This window comes from Oncorhynchus mykiss, chromosome 22, assembly GCF_013265735.2.
Source record: "Oncorhynchus mykiss isolate Arlee chromosome 22, USDA_OmykA_1.1, whole genome shotgun sequence".
NCBI classification, from domain to species: domain Eukaryota; kingdom Metazoa; phylum Chordata; class Actinopteri; order Salmoniformes; family Salmonidae; genus Oncorhynchus; species Oncorhynchus mykiss.
The window spans coordinates 31,599,798-31,621,285 of NC_048586.1; the positions used below are offsets into that span (position 1 = coordinate 31,599,798).

Genomic DNA, 21,488 nt, shown 5'->3' on the forward strand with positions numbered 1-21,488 from the left:
AACTTCTGACCCACTGGGAATGTGATGAAAGATATAAAAGCTGAAATAAATCACTGTCTACTATAATTCTGACAATTCACATTCTTAAAGTGGTGATCCTAACTGACCTGAAGATAGGGAATTTTTACTAAGATTAAATGTCAGGAATTGTGAAAAACTGAGTTTAAATGTATTTGGTTAAGGTGTATGTACATTTCCGAAAAATTGTTATTACCAGAAAGGTTAACATCAGTATTCAAAACACTCTTCCTTAACCACGTCTCAGTAAAGACCAACACAGCTCGCCAGGTGGAATCCAAGCAGGAGGGCAGCAGGCAACGGGAGTAGGTGTCACATCCACTTGGGGGAAGCTTTTACTTCTGGAGGAAGTATCTCCCCATATTAGGCCATGTTCCCAAGCAAAACATCCCAATCAATCATACCACAGGCTCGACACTGAATCCATAATAGTGAAGTTCTAGACATAGCCTTCAACATTGGTTGGCGACTTGGCAGTATACGGGCGGCAGTTAGCCTAGCGGTTAAGAGCGGTGGGCCAGTAAACGAAAGGTTGCTGGTTAAAATCCCTGCGCAGACTGAAAAATCTGTCGATGTGTCCTTGAGCAAGGCACCGAACCCTAAAAGACTCAAATGTAAATGTAATGATATACAAAGCAACAGTTTCCAGTCCATCTTTGAAATGGAGGGAATGGGATATTCTTCAGCTGTAATCACAACCCCCAGCCTTCCTCTCTCCACTCCATTTTAGACCTGTGGAAAAACATCCACTTTACTAAACAATCATGTCTGTACAAGGCTACATACTCTGCTTTAAATGGGTACAGGTTGGGAAGACGGATTGGGGAAGCTCCCCTTTATCTAAATAACTGCCTCCCAACTCAGTGAGGGCAAAGGCCTTCTCCTTCCACTGCCTATGAGAGATTGAGAGAGATATGGGAGAGAGGGAGGCTCGACAACAGACAGATCAGTCAGCCCAACTGTGTGCTGCACATGACAAAGCCATCTTGCCTCATAACTCTTCCACCTCTCATCATTTCTCTTTCTTAGGGTATTCTCTTCAGTGGGACAGGAAGAACAGGTGTGTGTGTGTGAGAGCGTGAGGGAGTGAGATGGACAGGTAACCACTGTCTGTCAGTGCCATGACTGATGTGCTTTTCCTCTCGCTTGCTACACTACTCGACAACAGTACAGCTGTGGATGGCATGGGGACAGCCTTGGTGGGGACAGCGGACAATCAGTTACAGAGAACCCAGGCGAACAGCATTCATTCATTGTGCTTCATGAAGACAGATCCTGATTTTTGGCCTAAGAGGCAGTGCCTACATCCCAAATGGCACCTTATTCCCTATATAGTGCACTTATTTTGACCATGGCCCTATAGTGTACTATATAGGGAACAGGGGGCCATTTGGTACGTACCCTGAGACACAGGAAGTAATCTAGCAGCTTAAATCATCTCTGAGCCCAAATATACACAGATGCAGAGTCTCATATGCAGATAAGATGAGAAAGAAGGAAGGAGGCCAACACGGATTAGTGTAGTGAGGGGTCGCTTTATTATAGCAACTGTGTTGATAATCACTCTTTGCACTTATAGGCCTATCCACCGGATCAGACACCCAAACTGACTAACAACGCCTTGGATACACCCCAAATGGCATCCTATTCCCTACATTGTGCACTACTTTGGACCAGACCTCTATGGACACTGGTCAAAAGTAATGCACTATATAGGGAATAGTGTGTCATTTGGGACACACCCCTTGCCTGGAGCAAAGATACTAGCTATTTCGTATCAGGGTGTGCTAGGCCAGGCCGTTTGAAACTGTCGTCTCCAGTCCTTACCTCCTTATAAATATTTTTAAAGTGCTGACACTGCAGAACAATAGTGGATTGCTGTATGGAGTAGAGGTCAACCAATTATGATTTTTCAACACCGATACCGATTATTGGAGGACCAAAAACTCGATACCGATTAATCGGCCAACTTTTTTTGTGTTTACAACCATACTGAATGAATACTTATTTTAACTTAATTGAATACATCAATAAAATCAATTTAGCCTCAAGTAAATAATGGAACATGTTCAATTTGGTTTAAATAATGCAAAAACAAAGTGTTGGAGAAGAAAGTAAAAGTGCAATATGTGCTATGTAAGAAAGCTAACGTTTAAGTTCCTTGCTCAGAATATGAGAACATATGAAAGCTGGTGGTTCCTTTTAACATGAGTCTTCAATATTCCCAGGTAAGAAGTTTTAGGTTGTAGTTATTATAGGAATTATAGGACTATTTCCCTCTATACCATTTGTATTTCATTAACCTTTGACTATTGGATGTTCTTATAGGCACTTTACTATTGCCAGTGTAACAGTATAGCTTCCGTCCCTCTCCTCGATCCTCCCTGGGCTCGAACCAGAAACACAACGACAACAGCCACCATCGAAGCGGCGTTACCCATGCAGAGCAAGGGGAACAACTACTAGAAGGCTCAGAGCCAGTGACATATGAAACGCTATTAGCGCACGCTAACTAGCCAGCCATTTCACTTCGGTTACACCAGCCTCATCTCGGGAGTTGATAGGTTTGAAGTCATAAACAGCGCAATGCTTGACGCACAACAAAGAGATGCTGGCAAAACACACGAAAGTGCTGTTTGAATGAATGTTTACGAGCCTGCTTCTGCCTACCACCGCTCAGTCAGATACTTAGATACTTGTATGCTCAGTCAGATTATATGCAACGCAGGACAAGCTAGATAATATCTAGTAATATCATCAACCATGTGTAGTTAACTAGTGATTATGATTGATTGTTTTTTATAAAATAAGTTCAATGCTAGCTAGCAACTTACCTTGGCTTACTGCATTCGCATAACAGGCAGTCTCCTTGTGGAGTGCAACGAGAGAGAGGCAGGTCGTTATTGCTTTGGACAGTTAACTGTAAGTTTGCAAGATTGTATACCCTGAGCTGACAAGGTGAAAATCTGTCGTTCTGCCCCTGAACAAGGCAGTTAACCCAGCGTTCCTAGGCCGTCATTGAAAATAAGAATGTGTTCTTAACTGACTTGCCTAGTTAAATAAAAGGTACAAAAAAATATTTAAAAAATAAAAATCTGCAAATCGGCGCCCAAAAATACCGATTTCTGATTGTTATGAAAACTTGAAATCGTCCCTAATTAAATCGGCCATTCCGATTAAATCGGTCGACCTCTAGTACGGAGTACAGACTTTCCCTGTCTGAAAGGCAGACAAACCAAGCACAGCACAGAGAGACTAGAGGGGAAATGTGAGCTTAGCAACAATGACCATGGCAAACACCTGGGCTGGAGCTGGAAGTCAAGGACATAGAGAACAGAACAGCTGGAGTTCAGTGGGAGCGTGCTACAAAACTGTGTGTATGTATGTATGTATCCTACAGCACGTCTCTGCTTGCCCAGCTTGGTCAGAATAAACACTACTCTGCTGCTGGCCCAGCTTGGTCAGAATAAACACTACTCTGCTGCTGGCCCAGCTTGGTCAGAATAAACACTACTCTGCTGCTGGTCCAGCTTGGTCAGAATAAACACTACTCTGCTGCTGGTCCAGCTTGGTCAGAATAAACACTACTCTGCTGCTGGTCCAGCTTGGTCAGAATAAACACTACTCTGCTGCTGGTCCAGCTTGGTCAGAATAAACACTACTCTGCTGCTGGTCCAGCTTAGTCAGAATAAACACTACTCTGCTGCTATCCCGCCTATTAACATTAAACCCCCTCAAGACCAAACATGTTGTAAAAAGGATATCTATATTTAGGTCCCAGTTTGCACCCCCTACACACATCAGCCCCTCTTCCCCCTGACCCCTTTCAACAGAACTAAGGATGTCTCAGTTCCCACATCATGGGCCAAATGTGACCGATCATCCATCCAGTCATCGTGATGTGACAGCCCCCACGTCCCAAACACCCAAGCTGCTGAACAGCAACAAAGATAGACAAAGACACCGCACTGTTGGATACAGACACACACACACACACTCAGACCAGGGTTGTGTCCAGTAGGCACAAAAGGAAATGCGCCGAAACTGAGTGAAGCAGCGAAGTCCTAACTGAATATAGGCGGCAGGTAGCCAGGTGGTTAGAGCATTGGACAAGTAACTGAAAGGTTGTTGGCTCGAATACCCAAGCTGACAATGTGAAAAATCTCTATTGTGTCCTTGAGCAAGGCAATCAACCCTAATATGCTCCAGGAGCGCTGTACGGCTGACCAACAACACATTTCACTGCATCTATCCAATGAATTAGAATAAAAACATTTATGAACTTGTCCATTAAGAAACATTTGTTTAAGTGTTCCATTGCAAAATCTTTTGCTACGGTGAACCATAATGAACACGATCCAAGCATCAACTCCCAAGTCCCGACACAAAACAAAGCACTTGTTAGTAAGAACTCCACTTAGTCAACAAGTAGGTTAACATGTAAACAGTTACGTCCTCATAGGAGCAAACATCCTGAACTTAACAGACAACTCAGGAGTGTAGGCCTACATAAGTTATTTAATCATGCTTCCAACCCCTCGGGTTGTGTGTATGTCTCTGGGGTGGGGTGGGGGGTTAACTTTAAAGCAAGAAGACAAATTATGTTTTCTCGACAAATAAAAATTCTCTGTCTAGTTTCTCAAGGATCTTGCCTCTAGGGACAAACTACTATGCTGTTTTTCTTCTTTCCCATCTATCGGTTATGCGTGACCTTTTAAAACAAACATCATTGCACAGCAGCACTACTATGATGTTTTCTTAAGCAGTGTTCAAATGGCTGGTCAAAATGGGTCAACCGCAGTATCGAATCTTACTACAGCTCTTTCTTACGAAATAAATGTATCTAAGATGAGAATGACCTACAAATAAAGGTTACATGATAAAGAACATAGGCTACTTCTTCTGGAAAAATAGGCCTGCTATATCCATGCCAACAATGGCATTTCGTTATGCCAAACTTCTTTCATCAAGTTCAGATCAAAGTTCAACAAATCCAAACATTCTATGGTCAATTATGACGCAGTCTGCATCCCAAATGACACCTTATTCCCTACACAGTGAACTACTTTTGACCAGAGCCCTATATAGGGAGCATCAGTTCTGAGCCGCACCTGCTTTGTCTAGAACGGTAACAGAATACCTGGGCCTCCAGCCACCTTACTGCTTCGTCACACACATACACACGCACACAGCCTCCTGACCTTTTCTTCTGACAAAAGCATCTAGCTAGCTACCAACTTGGGCAGTTGGCTACCATTGCAGCACACTGACTGCCACAAATACCCTCCATTCTCTATTGTGATATTGTTTCAGAGAGCAGGGTAGCGCAGGGCGTCGACCTGCATCAGTGGAGGGCTGAGGTGGGTCACCTTCCTGTGGCCTTTCTCTTTGTTCTCCAGGGAGTTTAGGGAACCAGCCCCAAGACCATTTGAAAGCAACAGGCACTAAGGACTGGCGATATATAGAGCTAAACTACCAACTCAATAACATGACAGGGATGGGGTGTGTCTTTGGGTAGCCTGTGACGTAGGCCAAATAATGAAAAATTACCCAACGCTCAAAGATGACCAGCTGTTGCTGTCATGTTTCCTTGTTTGGAAATCACACAGACACTGGAATCAGAGACAAATGAAAGAAGGGAAATTGAATTTGTATACCCTTATTCAGTTCATTTGAAGTTATGGAGGATTATATTTACAGTGCCATCATCAGCACCATCATTGCAACTTGTGTAAAATGCACATTAAATCCTAATAAACATAGATGCAAGTCCTGAAGAATCCAATACTTACATGCCCTTTGAGGTCATAAAAATTAATGAATATAGTAGGGATGGCCAATATAGGCCAAATATCATATCACAGTATTTCAAATAATAATAGGATGGTATGACAGTATTTAGTTTTTTTTAAATAAAATATTTAAAATTTGCTGACAACAAGGGTGGCAACAAATACATTCTTAGTGATTTCAATAGGTCTTTCTCCATTCGGATTGTTTTATACTCTTCAATTAAAAACTTACACCAATCCCCCCCCCCCCCAAAAAAAAAAAACTATCTGCGTTTTCAGCTACTTCCTGCACTAATTTGAGATCCTTTCCACACTGCTGCGTAGGGTTGCGCCTTAAGGCCAAGCAACCTAGGCCTTATTTTTAACTAAATGTTGCAATTGCGATTTGACTTGTGATATAGCGCCAAAACACTTGGGTGAACTGTTGGAATCATGGAAATATAATAATTATTCCAATACTATAGTTAGAATATAATAGTGGGCACTTTGAATACAGTGTTGTTTGACATGACAACGAATGAAAACGCCAGGGATAATTGTTGACAAGTGTTTCCTAGGGGACCCTATAATATTTGGCTACATTTAATGTTCTCTCTTAGCTACTTCATGTAGCTAACATATTCATGCTTAACGTATTCCTCTTTGATTTAAACGATACTGATGCACAAACAATATGCTGAATGCTGATTTAGGTCTACACCATCACTGGTATTAGCAGGCTGTATAGCTAATTGCATTTGCTCTGACTGAGTGCATTTATTAGATAACTAGCCAGCTAACTAGCAATTAGCATTAGCAGCCAACACGCTTTAGGCCCAACTTGCTAAGAAAAGACAAACTAGGTGTTCGCAGATGTAAGAAACACAAATGAAGTGTAATTATAGAACGCTAGTGGATTTATATTAAGAAGCAAAGGGAAAAAAGGCATCGCTGTCATCAACATTGCATGTGCTCTGTTGACCATGAAGTGTCTTGTGGTGGAGGAACAACAAAAGTGCTCCTTGACAGGGGGCGGGGCTAGGTATGTGTGGAAAGCGGCATTGTATATACACTGTCTGTGTATGTATGTATGTATGTATGTATGTATGTATGTATGTATGTGTATATATATATATATATATATATATATATATATAACACACATATGACATTTGTAATGCCTTTATTCTTTAGGAACTTCTGTGGGTGTAATGTTTAACTAACTGTTCATTTTTATTGTTTATTTCACTTTTGTATATTATCTACTTCACTTGCTTTGGCAATGTTAACATATGTTTCAAGTAGCCTAAATCCCGAACAAACCTGAATGATCCACCTTCTAAGTCAAGAAGAGTCTCAAACGCTTACTAAATCATTTAACTTTGACATTTCCATCTAAATAACTCAAATATGTAAAAAACTGCACTTTATTTAGGAACATTTTTACCCATTGCTTATGGTCCTTCCACATATTGGTATTTTAGTGAAGCTCACATTCCAACAGGGTAGAGCTCAGGCCTATGTTTCCACATCCATTTAAACAAAGCGCTGTTGTGGCAATGTGAAGGTAAGATTCATCTTGGATAAATCTTGAGGAAGATCAAACTGTGCTTGACCTCAAGAGGCTCCAGGACTGACATGGCGGAAACACTCTCCAGTGAGTGAGAGTGAGCTTGAGAGTGAGAGTGGTTGTGAGTGTTTCTGTCACTTTAACCCTCGATCCCCTTGTAGAGTCGAGCAGACCAGAGGTAACCACTAAGGTTGCATCCCAAATGGCACCCATAATCCCTATATAGCACACACATTTGGGGCCCTGCTCAAAAGTAGTGCACTATTAAAAGGAATAGTGTGGCATTTGGGATGCAACCCTAAGTCTAGGCCTAAATCACAATGCCCTAATTTAGAGAGCGACAGTGGAAAAATGATTGCTGTTGGCAAACCACACCCTGGTTTACAGGAGGTTATTTACACGTAAAATGGCAGGGGAAGTTTAGTTTATCAAGTTTAACCCAATTCAAAAATCACTCTCACAGCTGATGCAGGTGAAGCATGAGACCAACAGGGTAACACTTTACATTAAAAGTGCTTTTATACCTGCGGATGTAATAATGCTGTAATTACATTAGTGAAAACATTGTTTTAACATGTGGTTATATAGTACCCGGGGCGGCAGGGTAGCCTAGTGGTTAGAGCATTGGACTAGTAACCGGAAGTTCAAATCCCAGAGCTGACAAGGTACAAATCTGTCGTTCTGCCCCTGAACAGGCAGTTAACCCACTGTTCCTAGGCCGTCATTGAAAATAAGAATTTGTTCTTAACTGACTTGCCTAGTTAAATAAAGGTAAAATAAATAAATAAATACCCATGAGGATCATTTAACATAGTTTCGCATGAGTTTCAGTCATATGTTGTCAATGAGCTGCAGGCTAGAAGTTAGGCCCTCGGCCTTAATGACCAGGACTGTAATAAACTGTTCAGTTCCTCTCTGGCTGTTCGCTTTCCTCATAGTTCCTGCTCACTGGTACACTTTGTATGCTGAACATGCTGCTATAGGGACAAGAACAGGAGAACAGGCGTAGGGAGAGCTCTGCTATGCACCCACCAGCAACACACAAGGACACACAAACCATTAGAGCTATCCTACTGCATCTTCAGGCTTTATAACATGTTTTATAGGCAAAGTCAACTCACCATTTGCAAGACAGAGGTCAGGGGTTAGGCTAGTTAAGAGTTTATGGGCCTAATCTACAGATCACATGCTTCATATAAGACCCATTAATAACCATAAAACTACAAAGGCCATCTATGAGACGGTAACATATCACTGTCTGGCAAAACAGCATTATGACTTCGGCCTAATTAGAATTCAGTGATTTTGTCATTTATCTAACACTTTAATTACTTGATCTTAGCATTAATTAGATCTACATGCATCTCTCTGGAGCTTTGCCTAATGCTCACAAATTCACTGTAAAGCTTGGACCAGTCCTGCAGACAGACATGAGAGTCAATTGAGGAGAGGGAGTCTGGAGTCACATGAGACTAACAGTGCTTCTCGGAAAAACATATTGGAATTCAAAGCGACCAGCTCCACAATCTGCAGCACATTCATTTTTCAGCGCCTCCTTTATCCAAGCCCCCTGCAGGGCACTTCCACAATGAGAGGACTGGATAGACTGACTGCCTCTTTGCCAAAAACAGTCCGGGAACATTGTCCTGTGCTGTGTTCACCTCCTGAGGCCGCCTGCCTGTCTGTCCCCATGTCCGCCTATCCGTCCCCATGTCCGCCTGTCCGTCCCCATGTCCGCCTGTACTATTGTCCGCCTGTCCGTCCCCATGTCCGCCTGCATGTCCGCCCGCCTGCATGTCTGCCTGTCCGTCCCCATGTCCGCCTGCATGTCCGCCCGCCTGCATGTCTGCCTGTCCGTCCCCATGTCCGCCCCCATGCCCGCCAGCCCGTCCGTCCCCATGCCCGCCCACATGTTTGTCTGTCCGTCCCCATGCCCGCCCACATGTCCGTCAGTCCGTCCCCATGTAAGCCCGCATGTCCGCCCATCCGTCCCCATGTCCGCCCGTCCGTCCCCATGCCCGCCCACATGTCGGTCTGTCCGTCCCCATGTAAGCCCGCATGACCGTCAGTCCATCCCCATGTCCGCCCGCATGTCCGTCAGTCCGTCCCCATGTCCGCCCGCATGTCCGTCAGTCCGTCCCCATGTAAGCCCGCATGTCCGCCCGTCCGTCCCCATGTCCGCCCGTCCGTCCCCATGTCCGCCCGCATGTCCGTCAGTCCGTCCCCATGTAAGCCCCCATGTCCGCCCGTCCGTCCCCATGCCCGCCCACGTCGGTCTGTCCGTCCTCATGTAAGCCCGCATGTCCGTCAGTCCGTCCCCATGTAAGCCTGCATGTCCGCCTGTCCGTCCCCATGTCCGCATGTCCGTCCCCATGTCCGCCCCCATGCCCGCCAGTCCGTCCCCATGCCCGCCCGTCCGTCCCCATGCCCGCCCGTCCGTCCCCATGCCCGCCCACATGTTGGTCTGTCCGTCCCCATGTAAGCCTGCATGTCCGTCAGTCCGTCCCCATGTCCGCCCGTCTGTCCCCATGTCCGCCCGCATGTCCGTCAGTCCGTCCCCATGTAAGCCCGCATGTCCGTCAGTCCGTCCCCATGTCCGCCCGTCTGTCCCCATGTCCGCCCGCATGTCCGTCAGTCCGTCCCCATGTAAGCCCGCATGTCCGCCCGTCCATCCCCATGCCCGCCCGCCCGTCCGTCCCCATGCCCGCCCACATGTCCGTCAGTCCGTCCCCATGTCCGCCCGCATGTCCGCCTCCATGTCCGCATGTCCTTCCCCATGTCCGCTCGCCTGTCCGTCCCCATGTCCGACTGTCCTTCCCCATGTCCGCCTGTCCGCCCCCATGTCCGCATGTCCTTCCCCATGTCCGCTCGCCTGTCCGTCCCCATGTCCGCCTGTCCGCCCCCATGTCCGTATGTCCTTCCCCATGTCCGCTCGCCTGTCCGTCCCCATGTCCGCCTGTCCGTCCCCATGTCCGCCTGTCCTTCCCCATGTCCGCCTGTCCGTCCCCATGTCCGCCTGTCCGTCCCCATGTCCGTCCCCATGTCCGCCTGTCCGTCCCCATGTCCGCCTGTCCGTCCCCATGTCCGCCTGTCCTTCCCCATGTCCGCCCCATGTCCGCATGTCCTTCCCCATGTCCGCTCGCCTGTCCGTCCCCATGTCCGCCTGTCCTTCCCCATGTCCGCCTGTCCGTCCCCATGTCCGCCTGTCCGTCCCCATGTCCGCATGTCCTTCCCCATGTCCGCTCGCCTGTCCGTCCCCATGTCCGCTCGCCTGTCCTTCCCCATGTCCGCCTGTCCTTCCCCATGTCCGCCTGTCCTTCCCCATGTCCGCCTGTCCTTCCCCATGTCCGCCTGTCCTTCCCCATGTCCGCATGTCCTTCCCCATGTCCGCATGTCCTTCCCCATGTCCGCTCGCCTGTCCGTCCCCATGTCCGCTCGCCTGTCCGTCCCCATGTCCGCTCGCCTGTCCGTCCCCATGTCCGCTCGCCTGTCCGTCCCCATGTCCGCTCGCCTGTCTGTCCCCAGGTCCGCCTGTCCTCATGCCCGCCTGTTTGCCTGTCCGCTCACATGTCCGCCTGTTTGCCTGTCCGCCCACACGTCTGCATGCCCGCCTGTTTGCCTCTCCTTATGCCCGCCTGTTTGCCTGTCCGCTCACATGTCCGCCTGTTTGCCTGTCTGGCCAGCAAAGCTACACCACCAGCCAAGAACACAGCAACACACCATGTACCATCCAGCAGCATTATCATATTGCAAATCATTAACACCCAACAAGGTCAGCGTTGCCCTGGGCTTCCGTTTGACTAGTGTGAAACAAACATATGGAGCGAGAAAGAGGCTAGGAGAGATAGATGGGCAAAGAGGTATTAGAGCTGTAGCAATGCAATAAACCTGGCAGAGGATTGTTACATTAGTGGCTTAATTTTCATATTACAGCTGAGAATGAACAGTTAAAGTTGTTATTGATAAATGAAAACATGTCAGTTTGTCACTTTCACGAGGTTAGAGTAATAACATGTTGAGCTAATTAAGACATTGGCTCGAATCAAGGTTACGCCTTTAGATTGAGAAAATTAACAACTATGGAAGATTTGGCACTTTAATTTTCAATCCCAAACCCCGGCCTGGTCTGCTTGGTCTATTTCGCAATCATTCCCGGAAGTCTTAAGATGTTGCGCCTCTGGGTTTAGAAACTCTGTGGTAGTACTGTAAGAGATGTGCTGGCTACATTTTACAGTGATTGCATGAATTATTTCATAAGATAAACATGGCTCTGAATAATATGGCGTTCGGTTTCTCCTTGGCTGTTCGACATCTTGCTGATACTGGCTGAAATAAATCCTGGTTATGAAATAGGAATGAGAAGGCAAAACCACAATTCTTAGGACTTTAGTCTGCTACAGTACACCTGCAAATACTTAGCTAGATGAATCAAAATAGAGGCTTACTGGCAATGGCAATTATGATGTTCTTTCACAAAAACATGATTACAAGATTCCGGATTATCCCTCAAAGTCCTTCATAAAGGACAGCGTGACAGGAAGAAATCAACAGCATGGAGAGGTTGAAGTTTTGTACATCTGGAAATCACAAACAAAGCAACCCACACTACTCCCCAGATGTCACGTTGGTATTGACCCCGTCTCTCTCCCCCCTATCATGGTTACAGTAAATGGGAGCTATTCTGTTTGTGGGACTCAGGCCAACTTCATTTCCTGTGTCCAGGCATAGCAGAGCCCCAAGACCTTCAGAGTGCACTGAGAAAACACACGCACAAGCACACGCACAATCACAATCCCCCCCCCCCGTCACCCTTCAGCAGTGTTGTTTCTGTGCTACGTGACTACAAGGACCTGAAGCAGGCCAGACAAACAAACCATGGAGAACTAACTGATGTTGATAACAACGTCTTGTACATTGGTTCATGTGCTGACTGACCTGAAACATTGGTTTACAGATTGGTCATTTCGCACGGGCTGAGATCCTTCTCTCACAGCAGTGTGCGTGAAAGGACAGTATCAGACTCAGAACCAGCAGTCAACTTAACATCACAACCCCATAGCCCATTCATACATGCTTCATAGGTTATTAGTGTGTACCAAATAAGTTCTAAATTCCCGATAGTGATGGAACTTAGGCTTACGTTTTAACCATGCATCTTTCCTACAACGGCCGAAGACGTAACATGCGTTTCCCAAAACACCATGCAGAGAGCGAATGGTCGCTAAGTGCATCGTTGGAGCATGGGTGAACACTGATAGGATCGAAAGAAAGAGAGCACTGCTCTCGGATCAGCTTTCTCCTTTCAACTCTTTCCTTAATAACATAATTATTTCACAATACTGACGACGGATCAGCTCCTAGAGCGATATTATAGCATATGGCTGCAAATATTCTGCCGGCTTATTCTAATGCTTACCCAATAAAAATGCGTACATTAGGCTACACATCATGAAATATGTTGAGACAAATTACAGCCAGTAGCCTACAAGTTGCAAAAATAGAACTCAAATGACTGAACATGAAACGTATTTCTATATGATTGAAAGAGCCCTATAGAGCCCACTGTTTATATTTTAATGCAGTCATCTCAGTTTCATTTGAAGAATATTTTTATGTCGCTTTTTTGCATCAATTGCAAAGACATTGGAAAGTTTGTATTTGCAGACCACTTTGTTCTGAAGTTATCGGCGGTCACAGAGAGGCGGATAAACCATGTGATTCTGTTTAGCTGAGATTTCTGTGCATAAAGTGACACGGCAGGGCAAAAAAAAGCATCTAACGACACACTTACAGGCTGACTACACTCGTGTAGCGAGCGCTGCAAAATACATTTAGAAATCTATATTATTCAATTATTGCACGCGCCAACGAGCTTCTGCGTTGCCAAGGGCTAAAATAATAGGCAGTTCTATTTCTGACGCAGATCGCGCTGCAGGTCCTGTCTCTCCCATCTCCTCATTGGTTTATAGAAGCAGGTACCCACGTGACAACTCCTCATTGCTAATACCCACGTGGGTGACTGAAAGACGAACGAGGCCAGTGGCGGTAATGCACCTAATTTATGAAAGTTGCCAATATAAAGTCAAGAGAAGAAAAAGCCTGGAAGGAGGAAAAATGACTAGAAACGATTTGGTTGACCGTTTTATGTGCGGATTAATTGTTGGAGTAGAGGACCTTGTGCATTTCAGGTAAAATAACTCAATGTTTATATCCCAGGATAAATCAGCTAGCAACAGCAAGCTAGCTAAATTGCCATAAATGTTTAATGCTTTTCAACCTGTTCCCAAATTAATATAATTGGTTCAGAGTTTTGTTTTGATATTTTAACCTGCGTGTCGTGATCGAGTTTGGTGTGGGGGGACAAAATACATTTATGCACGATGGAGCACACGCGCAGCCGGTTTGGGTTCCGTGTGCTGGAATCGGCTAAACTTAGATCATTGAGGTAGTAAATGAATTATAGGAAATGAAAGAAACTGGGTTGTGTTAGAAGTTAATGGTTCTCTGAAGAAAGACAGAAGGCTTTGGAATGTGTTTGATGGAGGAGAGCGATGTATTGATATAGGGAAGACAGATGGATATCTGTGGATTAGGTGAAGAAGGGGTTGAGGTCAGGAGGTGAGGTCAGTTCCCCTTAAGGGAGTAATCAGGGTTGGTATATGGTTACCTTCTTTCCTGTGGAGCCATGAACTGTAAGGAGGAGTGTCTTAAGTAGGATGCATATAAACTGTGATGTCTGAAATGTATTACGGTCTGATTTCAGCTGTACAGAACATTTGGGAAAGATTAAACTTGGTTAAAGCTTCTCTAGTGTTCGTGAGTTATTTACTTTGAAAAATAAGAACCTAACACGTGTTAGCTGTTCTACGAGTGGTCTAAGGTAGGCTGTAGATTGAGCGTTTTCAAGTGAAACTTTAATAACAATGGTTTTGGGAAACAGCTCAGAGATTTAACGATGTTCCTACGAAGGTTCTAACAATGAACTTAGCCTTAACTTCTTGAGAGCCGGTGGCAGTATTCGGTATTTCAGATGAAGCTAGGATATGGATATAATTGGTAGTATTGGATAGAAAAAACACTGAAGTTTCTAAACCTGTTAAAATAATGTCTGTGAGTATAACAGAACTGATACGGCATGCGAAAACCAGAGGAGAATCCATCCGGATTTTTATTTTTTATTTATTTTTGGGGTGTCTGCCCATCCAAATCCTTGTTCATGAGAAAATCAAAGGAATACCTCCCAGATTGCAGTTCCTAGGGCTTCCACTAGATGTCAACAGTCTTTATAAAGACTTTCAGGCTTGTTTTTTGAAAAATTTGCTAGAATTTGTAGTTTTTCTAGGTGGCTCCAATTTTGAATGTAGTATTGTGGCGTGCATGGATGAGGGCGCGCACTTCGTTATTTATCTCCGGTAAAGAACATACTATTCGCTGTCTTAAATTGAATCGTTTATTTACATATTAGGGTACCTGAGGATTGATTAGAAACATTGTTTGACTTGTTTGGACGAAGTTTATTGGTAACTTTTGGGATTCATTTGTATGCATTTTGATTGAGGGAAACAGTTGGATTACTGAATCAATCGCGCCAATTAAACTGACTTTTTTGGGATATAAATAAGGACTTATCGAACAGAACAACCATTTGATGTGTAGCTGGGACCCTTGGGATTGCAAACAGAGGAAGATCTTCAAAGGTAATGGATTATTTTATCGCTATATCTGACTTTCGTGACGCCTCTGCTTGTTTGGAAAATGTTTGTAATGCTTTTGTACGCGGGGCGCTGTCCTCAGATAATCGCATGGTATGCTTTCGCCGTAAAGCCTTTTTGAAATCTGACAAAACGGCTGGATTAACAAGAAGTTACACTTTTAAACTATGTAAGACACTTGTATTTAATGTTTAATATTACGATTTTGTATTTTGAATTTGGCACACTCAGATTTCACCGGATGTTGTCGAATTTGATCCCGGTAACGGGATTTCCGCGCTATTAAGATGCTTTTAGGAAGCCGGGCCCTGGTCATTTCTTTAATGAAGTGCTAAAGAACCCCATTGTCCTGCTCTACAAGGTTAACACGAGTCTCAATCACTCAGTCAGATTGTGTAAAGAAATCCAGGCTACGCGATATGGTTTGTACTGTACCACTCTGAACATCAGGAATGCTTACAGGCTGAAAGCTTATGTAATTCTACATCATGGCTCTGGTTCAGAACCAGCTGTGCTAATAAATTATTAAAGTACAAAAGGGCAATTCCACAATGGCATGTATATGCCAAACAAAAAACATTGATTTCAAAGTTTAACAAACCATACAACTCTATGAACAAGGATTAGCTTACTTTTAACAATTTACACTGAACATTTTACAAAAACACATTTCCTGGAAAAACTGTGCAGATGCAAAGTTTGGTAACAGAATTGCTGTAGAATCTCCATCCGTTTTTGTATGTGACCACGTTTTCAAACACTCTTAAAAGAAAATCCACTCACAATATATTTTTTTATTTTTTATTAGTCCACTGTTGACACAAGCCCAAATTGTTTTACATGTCAGTATTCATGTTTCAAGAGACGAACTGTCACCGACCACATCATCATGATGCTATCCAAAGTGAAACCACCTTCACCACAGTTGCACACCACGGCTGAAGCTAATTGGCAAAATAATTTGGCTAACTCTTCAAAACAGCGAACACATATCAAACCACACCTGAAACCAACTCACGTTTGAATTCATTTCATGTCCATTTCAGGACAATACTTTTTCTGGTAAACACCTTTACCATTTGTGTTTGCTCATTCTTAATTTATTTTTCTCCTAATCTTATTCCTAATTTTATGGGAGAATGGTTGAAAAATGCATTATTACTTCATTTCTCAAAAATATAGACTTGACACCTAATTTTAAATGCTCCTATGAACTTCACTTGTTGATGCTAACAGATCTTTTTACATGGAAATTACAAAAAAATAGATAGAAAGCACATGAATAATTCAATCAAAATATGGCATGTCTTTGAAATCAAAGTCATGAAATGTCTTTAAAAGGCTTGCGAGTTGTTTTATTTTACATGTCCCTAATTCTTCAAGCATGAGTCATTCAGTCAGGGGCCTTCTCCTAGAATAATAACAGAGCATTTCTGACATGCAGTCCGGTCTGTTCTTTTTCCTTAACTCTCTCCTGTAGTTAGAAATATAAGCTACTGGCAACACTTTCACAAGTCTGGTAGAAATGTAGTCAATGGTCTCAATGCAGACACGCATCCTCTGATAGTCTACTTGGTGGATCCACCCGTGTTACTTCTGCAAACACTCACTTATCAGCACAGGTGTGGCACACCCACCTGGATGACGTCATCAAGAAAAACACAGGCCAAGTCCCAAAGGCCACCCTATTCCCTATATAGTGCACTACTTTTGACCACGGCCCATATGTCTCTGGTCAGAATTATTGCACTATGTAGGGAATCGGGTGGCATTTGGGACACACACACGAAACATGTGACCCCAAGTCAGATAGGCAGCTAGTTTGCTCAAGGAGGAACGTCTGTGCCCTACTGTTTAATATGTAAGATAAAAACCAACACAGCAGGATGAACTAAAGGGCCCCTAGCCACTGTATAGCTAGCATATACCTCTACCAACTGATGTCTATTGCTGGTCCTATAACTTAGTTTCAAGTTCTATTGTTTTAGTCCTTGTTGCCAGCTTTATTATTCTGTGCATCTTGTAAAGTACTAGACCACTACCTTTTAATTATTGGTTAATGTTTTTTGCCCTTATTCATTAAAGCCTTTTTTAATGGTTGCTCACAATGTGGAGATGTGATGTAAGTAAATTAGAATGCCACTAGAAATGAAATGTATTATTATTTATATGTATAGGCTGGCCTCTGAAGAGATGACAGACCTCCCCTGTGCAATACCTGGATTCAGAGAAGCACGTTGGCGCCGGAGAAAATGCCAGACACTAGTTCTGTCTATGGCCTGTCTATAGCCCCAAATACTGTCTATGCGTTCGGCTGGCCTCTCAGGAGACTACAGACCTCCTTAGCGCAATTCCTGGTTTTCGAGGAAGCGCGTAACCACACACAGCAAAACGTTTATCTTGAACATGTAAAAACATTGTTGTGAACATTTCCTCATACAGGCATCAAGCTTTAACATAAATGTCATCTAAGTTACTTCAAAGATGGGACACTCAGATATACAGTAACCTGTAAAACACTGAATACCAGACATGAGTTCTAAGTCCTGTTTCTCCTGTACGAATAGAATACGTATAAAGTGCTTTACCTACTGTACATGGAAGTGCTGAATCTCTAAGGCTCTCTCTTTGGTCAATATTATGCAAATGCATTGACTATTTATATACAGAGTTTTTTTTCTCTCCCACATCTATTCATGAACAGAACATGTAGGAAATAAAGTTTTTGAAAAGCAGGCTAAGAGTAGAGGGATTATTACTGCAACTTCTAACCTGTTTAAAGGCGATGTGGACAGTATTTAAACACAACCAAAATACACAGCGAAATTAAAGCATGATATATATGAGTTATGTTTACTCATTGCCTGGGAAGCACACAATGAATAGCATATAATGCTATATTCTATGTCGGGCAGAAATTAATTTTTGACCCAGGAAAGTTCCCTCTCTCACGACCGCTACAAGTCAGAATGTTAAATAAAATGATATGTTAAAATATAATTGTATTCAACATTCTAGCTTGTAGAGGTCGTGAGAGGAAACGTTCCTGATTCAAACGCTCATTTCTGCTCGACGTTGGGGTCCAGGCAAGTTTACTCATTGCATGTTTATAATGTGTCCCATGAGGGGGCGTATGGGACGAGGAACATTGGAAATGAGATAGGCCTATTGACTTAAACAATTGTAAAACAGTAGGCTACTTCGCTGATGTCTCAGCCTCCAACGTCTGAAAAATAAAGCCTATATTGGTTACACGTCGGGTCTCACAACACGTCTTGCACAAAAAAATGTGTAGTCTCCCACCTGAAGTGTTTTAGCCTTTTAGCCTAAACTACCTTTCTAAATGATATTCGTGACATAACATATCGGGCAGTGTACGCTATGTAATTACATTGTTTTTTGACTTCCATTTGCCATGTACATTTCCAGTTGATATAAAGGTCGTCCATTTGTTTCCCAAAAATGACTTGGGGATTGAAATCAGTGACAAGTGAGGTCCATGTGAATTGCATCAGGCAAAGTGCGCCACGGTAAAAGTTTGGCATCAGATTTCGAGTTATCCTCGTATGTTGTTTCCATAAAAACATAAACACTTACCATTGTGATGCGGGTTGAAAAGGAGTTTGAAGCGTTGAAAAGTAACTCCGTTGAACTGGAATTTGACAAACTTTGCCGAAACTTCATTTACGAAGAAAACTAGTCTTCCGCTTCCGGAGGGAGTAAAGTAACATAACAAGGGGCGGGCGGCCAGAGAGTCTGTATTCATATCTAGGATGAGATGACGTCTTCCACTAGGATATTCTGTAACCTGCTGGTGGTATACGCGTAGTGCAAACAGTGAAATACAGTAGGCGCCTAGTAATAGTAAATTACAATATGTGAATGTATTTGAACTTCCTCGGAGCAGGTCCTGACAATACAACAAAATGTAATAACTTTATTTTTCCCAGAGTGTAGGAGCCACTTTGTCCTCGCCTGCATATGATGTTGTTTTGTTTTGTAGACGATAGTTAGTCTGTCTTTCTTTATTCTACTTAATTTGTACACTAGAGCAGGGGTTTTCAAACCTATCCCCGGGACCCCCAGCCAATCAATGTATTTGAACTATTTCTGATTCAATTAGTCTGGGGGGTCTCCGAGGAGAGGTTTAAAAACTGCATTAGAGGGCACTATATGTTGAGTCATGCATGGGTCACTGATCATGTGGATTTAGGCCTTTGGCACACAGGTGACCTGGAAGTAGGGAAGCAGTCTTTTGTTTGTTCAGAAATTCAAAATCGAAATGTAATTTGTTACCATCCATTAAGTGACACAACCACCTTACTCATTTACACCTTGTAACTATGTGTGTTTTCATCTTTGCTGCTAATAAATTGTCAAAATACCCATCCAGATCCACCTCTGGAAAACGTTTGTATTGCACACATTTATGGACATTTGAAATCACAACTGACCTAATGGCTATGTCAGGAACTTTTGACTAGGTAAACCATTTCTGACTAGGTTAGGCCTACCCTATTGCAGAAGCTTGTAAAATGTTTTAGGTGTTTATAATTTCAACAACTGTGAAAGTAAGAGAGAGCGAGGTATGTTGTCACACTTTTCACGCTGTCTAACATTTACTGGGCACAATACATCACAATGGTATAAATGTCATACCAAATGAAAGAAGGAAGTCTTGGGAACATATTTTGTATTCATTACATCTTCATATATTATTTCAGTACAGAGTTGTAGACCGTTAAATAGAGAGTGTGCACTTGTGACAATAAGTTGTCACATTGGATTATCAACAAATAAGATCACAACTAATTAATTGTGAATATTGATTTTAATTTCAAATTCAAAACCAAATTCAACTTCATTAAAGAACTCTAAATAAAAACAATTATGCCTAGAGAATCTGGCAAATCATGCCTTTCAATCAAAACAATAATGCTGGAAGACCATTAAGATTCATTAAGTGGCACGACCACCTTACTCTCAACTTTGAAATCGAAAGTTCTCTGGCGTGCACATAGATCCACGGTAATTGTTGTAATCGGAATGGAATGTAATGCTGCAGATAACTTGCTTAAATGTTTCAAGTCTTAACAAAACAGACATGGTGTTTAAACCCACTGATGCACTAATGCACGGTTTTGTAACAATTTATACGACCTACATCCGTATCTGACTAATCGGACTCATCTTCTGAGTCACAGTTCTGGCACACATAAATTGCCTGGCCTTAGGTGCATGCATCATGGGCCCATTTCATTTATTTATTTTATTTCACCTTTATTTAACCAGGTAGGCAAGTTGAGAACAAGTTCTCATTTACAATTGCGACCTGGCCAAGATAAAGCAAAGCAGTTCGACACATACAACGACACAGAGTTACACATGGAGTAAAACAAACATACAGTCAATAATACAGTATAAACAAGTCTATATACGATGTGAGCAAATGAGGTGAGATAAGGGAGGTAAAGGCAAAAAAAGGCCATGGTGTTAAAGTAAATACAATATAGCAAGTAAAACACTGGAATGGTAGATTTGCAGTGGAAGAATGTGCAAAGTAGAAATAAAAATAATGGGGTGCAAAGGAGCAAAATAAATAAATAAAATAAATACAGTAGGGAAAGAGGTAGTTGTTTGGGCTAAATTATAGGTGGGCTATGTACAGGTGCAGTAATCTGTGAGCTGCTCTGACAGTTGGTGCTTAAAGCTAGTGAGGGAGATAAGTGTTTCCAATTTCAGAGATTTTTGTAGTTCGTTCCAGTCATTGACAGCAGATAACTGGAAGGAGAGGCGGCCAAAGAAAGAATTGGTTTTGGGGGTGACTAGAGATTAGAGACTCTAGAGACTAGAGATATACCTGCTGGAGCGTGTGCTACAGGTGGGAGATGCTATGGTGACCAGCGAGCTGAGATAAGGGGGGACTTTACCCAGCAGGGTCTTGTAGATGACATGGAGCCAGTGGGTTTGGCGACGAGTATGAAGCGAGGGCCAGCCAACGAGAGCGTACAGGTCGCAATGGTGGGTAGTATATGGGGCTTTGATGACAAAACGGATTGCACTGTGATAGACTGCATCCAATTAGTTGAGTAGGGTATTGGAGGCTATTTTGTAAATGACATCGCCGAAGTCGAGGATTGGTAGGATGGTCAGTTTTACAAGGGTATGTTTGGCAGCATGAGTGAAGGATGCTTTGTTGCGAAATAGGAAGCCAATTCTAGATTTAACTTTGGATTGGAGATGTTTGATGTGGGTCTGGGAGGAGAGTTTACAGTCTAACCAGACACCTAGGTATTTGTAGTTGTCCATGTGTTCTACGTCAGAGCCGTCCAGAGTAGTGATGTTGGACAGGCGGGCAGGTGCAGGCAGCGATCGGGTGAGGAGATCGCATTTAGTTTTTCTTGTATTTAATGGGCA

At 43.3% G+C, this 21,488-nt stretch overlaps 1 protein-coding gene across 2 annotated transcripts in view; it reads right to left on the reverse strand.

Moving 5' to 3' along the window:
• itprid2 (ITPR interacting domain containing 2) overlaps positions 1-18,808 on the reverse strand; it is a 45,789-nt gene extending 26,981 nt beyond the window's left edge. For both annotated transcript variants that reach the window (XR_005038820.1, XM_021579532.2), the window contains exon 1: positions 18,669-18,808. The gene's annotated coding sequence lies outside the window, so the exon portion shown is untranslated. The remainder of the gene's footprint in view (positions 1-18,668) is intronic.
• Positions 18,809-21,488: the final 2,680 nt, after the last annotated feature.